Source organism: Tasmannia lanceolata, unplaced genomic scaffold, assembly GCF_043159265.1.
Source record: "Tasmannia lanceolata isolate RefF3 unplaced genomic scaffold, GAP_Taslan_0.1 ptg000003l, whole genome shotgun sequence".
In the NCBI taxonomy this organism is placed as follows: Eukaryota; Viridiplantae; Streptophyta; class Magnoliopsida; order Canellales; family Winteraceae; genus Tasmannia; species Tasmannia lanceolata.
In genome coordinates, this window is record NW_027518680.1 from 8,014,951 (window position 1) to 8,020,945 (window position 5,995).

The following is a 5,995-nucleotide window of genomic DNA, read 5'->3' on the forward strand; positions in this document are numbered from 1 at the left end:
AGATTCACCACCACTAGCAACATCATCTACGTTGAGCTTCAGTTTTCGGTGAAAATGAGTCCAAATAGCAGATCTCGGCTGCTGCGATTTTCTGCTTCTCTTTGTCGAAGTAGTAGCAGCGACACTTGCATTTTCAGTTTCTTCATCGTTGATGTCAATATCAACATCATTGTTGTTGATGTCGTCGACCATCAACGACGAGAGTGTATCAGAAGAAGAACTCCTTGACATTCTTTAGCTGGCCTGGGAAGTGCGGCTCGTCACGGCAATATGGGGTGGTTGGGCATTTTGTTTTTGGATCTTCACCAATGGGACCGCAGGTGGAGTGGTTGGGCATTTTGTTTTTGGGTCTTCACCAATGGACCCACCGGTGACGACTGATGTAAATTACAAAGCAGGAATGATATAATCGCCCCACTTATAATTTATAAATACACTGCCCAGAGAAGAAAAGGGGGCCAAAATATCACTTCGCATACAAAATATATGAGAGAAGTTATATATTCACCACTTTGTTTACTTGGGACAGCCCATATTGTGAAAAAGAGTAGTCACACGAGAGGACTGTCCCAAGTAAAAACAAGGGGGCGAATATTTCGTAATATATAAATGTCCAAAGGACGGGCGACGGTGTTGAGTGCGGGTCGTTGACTGGGTTGGCCACAATGCCACATTTGTTTTGGAAATGATAAACTCATCCCCTCTTTTTGCTAAGAACGCCCCCGGTTTGGGGTTAGGACCGTTAGGTACCTTAGGTACCTCAGGACTCAGGAGTTATACATACGGTAGCATTCAACGGTTGTACGGAGACATTCACGCCCTACGTTTTTGTGCCTCCTTGAGAAAGACTAAAGTGGAAAGTCACTTTCATGATCCATGGTAAAAAACAATTTTTGGGGTCCCACAGGGCACACGTATGGGAAATCATAAATGTCGGTCGAAGACAATGAAACCATAAAAATCAACGGTTTAGGTTTTCTCGGAGGAACCTTACATATTCATCAAGGGCCTAAAATCATCTGATCAAAGGGCCGGACTTAAGTTAGCTGTTTAGATCAACATATCTGATCACTTACAAGATTCTCATCCGGGCCCAATTAAGCATATCTCATAAAAAAAATTCTTTCTTACGTAGATTGGCAATTGGCAATACCGTTTTCTGAAAAACGTTCGATTATTGGGTATTGTACCTTTGTTGGATCAAATCTAGTTACTTGAAAAAGCAGGAAGCATAATGTAGTTGCGCACTAAAGTGCGAGTTATAGTTTCGTGCAAGGTGCATTTGAGTTGATCTGGTTGAAGACTCTTAATGATTTGAGGTTGGCAATCCGATAAAGATGTTCTGTGACAACTATGCAACTACTTATATTACTAGTAATCTAGTATTCTATGAGAGAAGTAAGCACATTAAAGTAGATTGTCATTTTTTCATGAAAAAAGTTTACTAAAAACAAAATATGCCCTGTTTGCGGGGTCTAAAGATCAATTGGAAGGCATATCGGAATTAATTGCATGAAGCTAGCCATGCATGATATCTATGCTCTAACTTGCAGAGAAGTGGTAAGCGATAGCGTAGTATAAGTATCTATTGTTTTGCCATTTTATGTTTTTTATGTTATTCATGAGAAAGACCTGTGTCAGTGGGTTAGTTACAAGCTGCCAACTACATCTTCCATCTAATCTTCTTCTCTTCCTTTTCTTCTTCTGTCTTCTCTACCTCAATTACCATTTCTTAGGTGCTATCCTCCAAGTGATTCTTTAATTTCACTTTAGCTGCATAAAATAGAGAGGAGTTACATCATCCAAAAAAGGGAGAGTGGATATCATTTCCCATGATGTAAGTACCTAAGGTAACGATGCAAAAATTGCAAACTAATGGTTGGAAGCATTTTGGAAATATATGTTCCTTGAGATTATAGTCTATTTGGTTATTTCGGACAGATGATAGTTATGCAGAGCGTGATTGCTAATAGGTATCATAGCGAACAAGAACTTGAATCATATATCGTCGAACACATACATAGTTACCATTCCAAAAAAAAAAAAAAAAAACTTGAATTATACATTATTACGCATGTACTTTAATTTTCTCAGAGTTGCTTGATTACCTCCTAATTTTTTTGGTTACACAGATTATAAGTAATGGGGAATACCACAGTGCAGAGCATAGAGCAATTGTAAACAAACTAAAGGAGAGGTTATCAATTGTTACTTTTTGTTATCCTAATGAAAATGGCGAAATCGGGCCAGCCCGAGGCCTAATCACTCAAGAAAATCCAGTTCTCTACAAAACGGTCAGCCATGCGGATTATTTCCACAGATTCTATTATCAGAAACATGTTGGAGATCAGTTGATTGACTCCCTTAAAGCTGATGCCTCTTAGTAGCAGGATCTTATCTCTGGTTCAATTGCATTCACGAGTTTCATGAAGTCATTTAGCATTTAGGTATGTGTTAAACTCTTGAGATGTGAAGTAATATTGTTGAATATGGACAATATAAATATGATGAACAATATAAATATATTTGCATGTGGCATAATTGTTTAATTTGTGTATAAGTATGGGCATTGTACTATAAATGCAATCTGGATGTACATCAAAATGTATCCTTAATCACATGAGATACTAGCTCCTTTTATCTGTGTCTTCTCACACAAAGTCCTCAAGCTAATGGTGATTAAAACCTTGAGAGCTATTAGTTCGTCTCCCACAATTGTTCCTGAACAATAAACATATATTTATATACTATAGTTGAGTGTGTAGATGCACATAAAAAAAAAGGGCGGCCCAATGCACGAGGCTCCAGCCATTGCGGGGTCTGGGACTCTGGGGAGGGCTCGATGTAGAATATTAGTACCTAGGTTCTCTTTTTCACGATTAAGAAACAATCATCAACAAAATATAAGTTGCCTGATCTTATAATATTCTCATGACCAAAACTCTGGAACCCAGTAGTAAAAAAGGGATTGGAGACAGCATATGATGTTGCAAATTCAAAAGCCACCAAAATGCATTACCAATATTTCGATATTGAACATTTTTAGAGTTTTTTAGAATTTTATAAAAAATAAAGGAAAGTTCAATGATACATGTTGTGTCTCTGGCATATCACTGCATTCCTTTGCACAAAAATCATTGTATTTCTAATGTTCTGATAGTAGAAAATTAATTACTCTTCCAAACAGTACCTGCAAGAAACTAATTAGGTCTTGTTCATTCATGTATTACCCATTTTCAAGAATTATTCGTTTCTTTTGTAGGGGAAAGGTAGAAGAAAAACTACACAAAAACAAAAGACCCAACCAAAGGTTTTAAATTTCGACCCAAATCTGAAATTTCGGGTTTTGGTTGAGAATGAAACCGAATTTGGGTACACACGAATCAGTATAAAATTTTGGCCATTTCACCCAAAAAGTAGGTTTGTTTCCCTTAAATAATACTTTTCAGAAATTTCAGCCGAAAAATTTCAGCAAGTTTGGTTGAAATTTTCTATGTAATAAAATATTGTTTTATTTGATTTCATGGATTTGGCACGAAATTTCGGTGCCGATGAGGACCGAAATCACCCCCAAACCGAAATTTAAAACCTTGCACCCAAGGTTTAAAATTTCGGTTTCGGACCCTGAAATTTTGAAATTTCGGTTGAAATCTGCTACAAAAACAGAAACCAAAATTTTATTCAATATTAAATTTCGGCTGAAATTACCGAAATTTCGGCTGAAATTACCGAAATTTCGGCGAAATATTAAATTAATTAAAAAAAAAAAACAGATTTTTTGGGTCAAATTTCGGAAAAACCGAAATTTCGGCCGAAATAAAATACCGTATCGGTTTTTATTGATTTCGGTGTCAGTCTCCACATTTCGGATTTCGGTCGAAATTTAAAACCATGCTTGCACCCAACCAAAGATTCAAGGGAGAAAAAAGTCAAAAAGTGTATTAAAATTTCTAAGAAATTGCTTAACAGGCTAACAGTTGATAACACTGCATTGATAACAATTCTATTGGTTTAAAAGATAACACTGCATTGATAACACTGTATTAATTTAAGAACAAAAAAAGGAGATTCGTATATTCGAACACAGGGAACCCTAAAAACAAGGGTATTTGGTGAAACGGTCCCAAAAAATATCTGAAATAGTGAGACGGTACCACCGAATTTGAAACTTGTAAAAGGGGGCCATTTTGCTTTTCCTGATACTGTTTTTGACAGAAATACCCCTCAGGTTGTTATCTTCAAAATTTAAAAATTACAGCCCTTTTTCACCGTTTACAGCGAGAAGAGAGAGAGAGAGAGAGAGAGAGAGAGAGAGAGAGAGAGAGAGAGAGAGAGAGAGAGAGGTCGTCTTCCTCGCCTCCATCGCGAGAAATCAGGGCATTTTCCCTCCCATCGTCTGCGAAGAAACTGGTATGGGTTTCACTCATATCCTTTGCTCGGATTTTTGTAGGAAAGTCTCTATGGAAAAAAAACCCCTTTACAGGTTTATACTGTAAGATTTTTAGAGAAACAAAAATCCGAGGCTCAGGGGTATTTAGTTCTTTTTTACAGGTTTTTACAAGCCTTTTTTACTTGCTCTTTTTACAGCAGGAGAGAGAGAGAGAGAGAGAGAGAGAGAGAGAGAGAGAGAGAGAGAGACGGTCGTCTTCCTCTGCCCATCCGTCGCCCCATCTTTGGCCCCATTTCTGCAAATCCTCTTTCAAGATCTGAAAACCCAAATCAGCACCACCACTCTCTGAAACCCCATCACCACTATTTTCACCCTCCTTGTTCCCAGATCTAATAGATATTCATCAAATTCGGGCAACCTCGCCGTTTTTCGGGTTTTCTTTTTCTCCGATTCGATCTACATCCTTTGAATTGGATTTATTTGGGGTTTACAAAGGGATGTCGCTGATGTGATTTTGATAATTAGTTGATGAAGAAGAAGAGAAAAGGAGAACTTAATCATTTTGCTGGCCTCGTCATCGCAAACCATCCCTATGCAAATTGTAATACTCACCTTCAAGATCTGAAGCACCTCGTCGCCACTGGCCATCAACCATATTCTCGCTTCATATATTTGTCTTCACCTCGGAATTTCAGCCAAGGAAGTTCGCAACCATCTCGACTAGGTAATCTCTTCTGTCTTTCTCAATTTCCATGTTAGATGCCTTCATTTTATTACTCTTTTCTTCATTGCATGAGCATAGCTTGCACTTTTGCCTAGTATAGTTTCTTTTAGTTCTTTTGTGGGACTTGTAGTAATTTCTGATTTCTGGGCTGAATTTTCAAAGGTGTAGATCACTGTTGTTGAGAGAATTCATCTTATTCGTAGTAATCAAAGGGATTCAAAGGAGTACATACATGTTGTGAATAATATTCATGTTGCAAAGCTTTGATAAGCTTTAATAAGCTTTGATTGATTCTCATGTTGCAAATAATATTCATGTTGGAACAGAATTATGCTCTGTAGATTAAAGCTTTGAACGATTTCCTTTAAATTTGGTGGGCATATTCTGATAAGGATATTTGAGATGTCATTTACTCAATTCATCTTATTCATAGCATGTTGTCTCTATGCGTAAGATATTAAATTGATAGTGATTAACTTCATTCAATTCTGCGAATAGGCTCAAATGTTAATTTCCAAATGATGTCAGGTAATGTTCTTTGAGAGAACTGGTTTATCAAAACAGGGTAATTTGTGTTTACGCAATTAGCAATGATGTTTGTATCGGTAAATTCTGAGAATTGCATAGATTGATCTTGGTGCTAACCTAACTGATTTTGTATACGTAAGTAGAGATAAATGCTTCATTGTGTCTGAATGGTTGGGTCAAATTAATGCATTCTTATTCATTTGAACAGATGCCCTCATTTTGAGGAAACATTTTGATTGTCAGATTCTACATCATTTATGAGTTCATAATTCCTCCTTTGTATACATTCCGCTCTTCTTGAATGCTATACGTCTACTGTGTAAAAGATATGTGAATCAAATAATTTTTCCATC

At 37.0% G+C, this 5,995-nt stretch overlaps 1 long non-coding RNA gene across 1 annotated transcript; it reads left to right on the forward strand.

Moving 5' to 3' along the window:
• The first annotated feature begins 1,476 nt into the window (after positions 1 to 1,476).
• Positions 1,477 to 2,642, forward strand: LOC143860727 (uncharacterized). The gene is made up of 2 exons (XR_013239790.1): positions 1,477 to 1,560; positions 1,737 to 2,642. It is a non-coding gene; the product is annotated as an uncharacterized LOC143860727 (long non-coding RNA).
• The last annotated feature ends 3,353 nt before the right edge of the window (positions 2,643 to 5,995 follow it).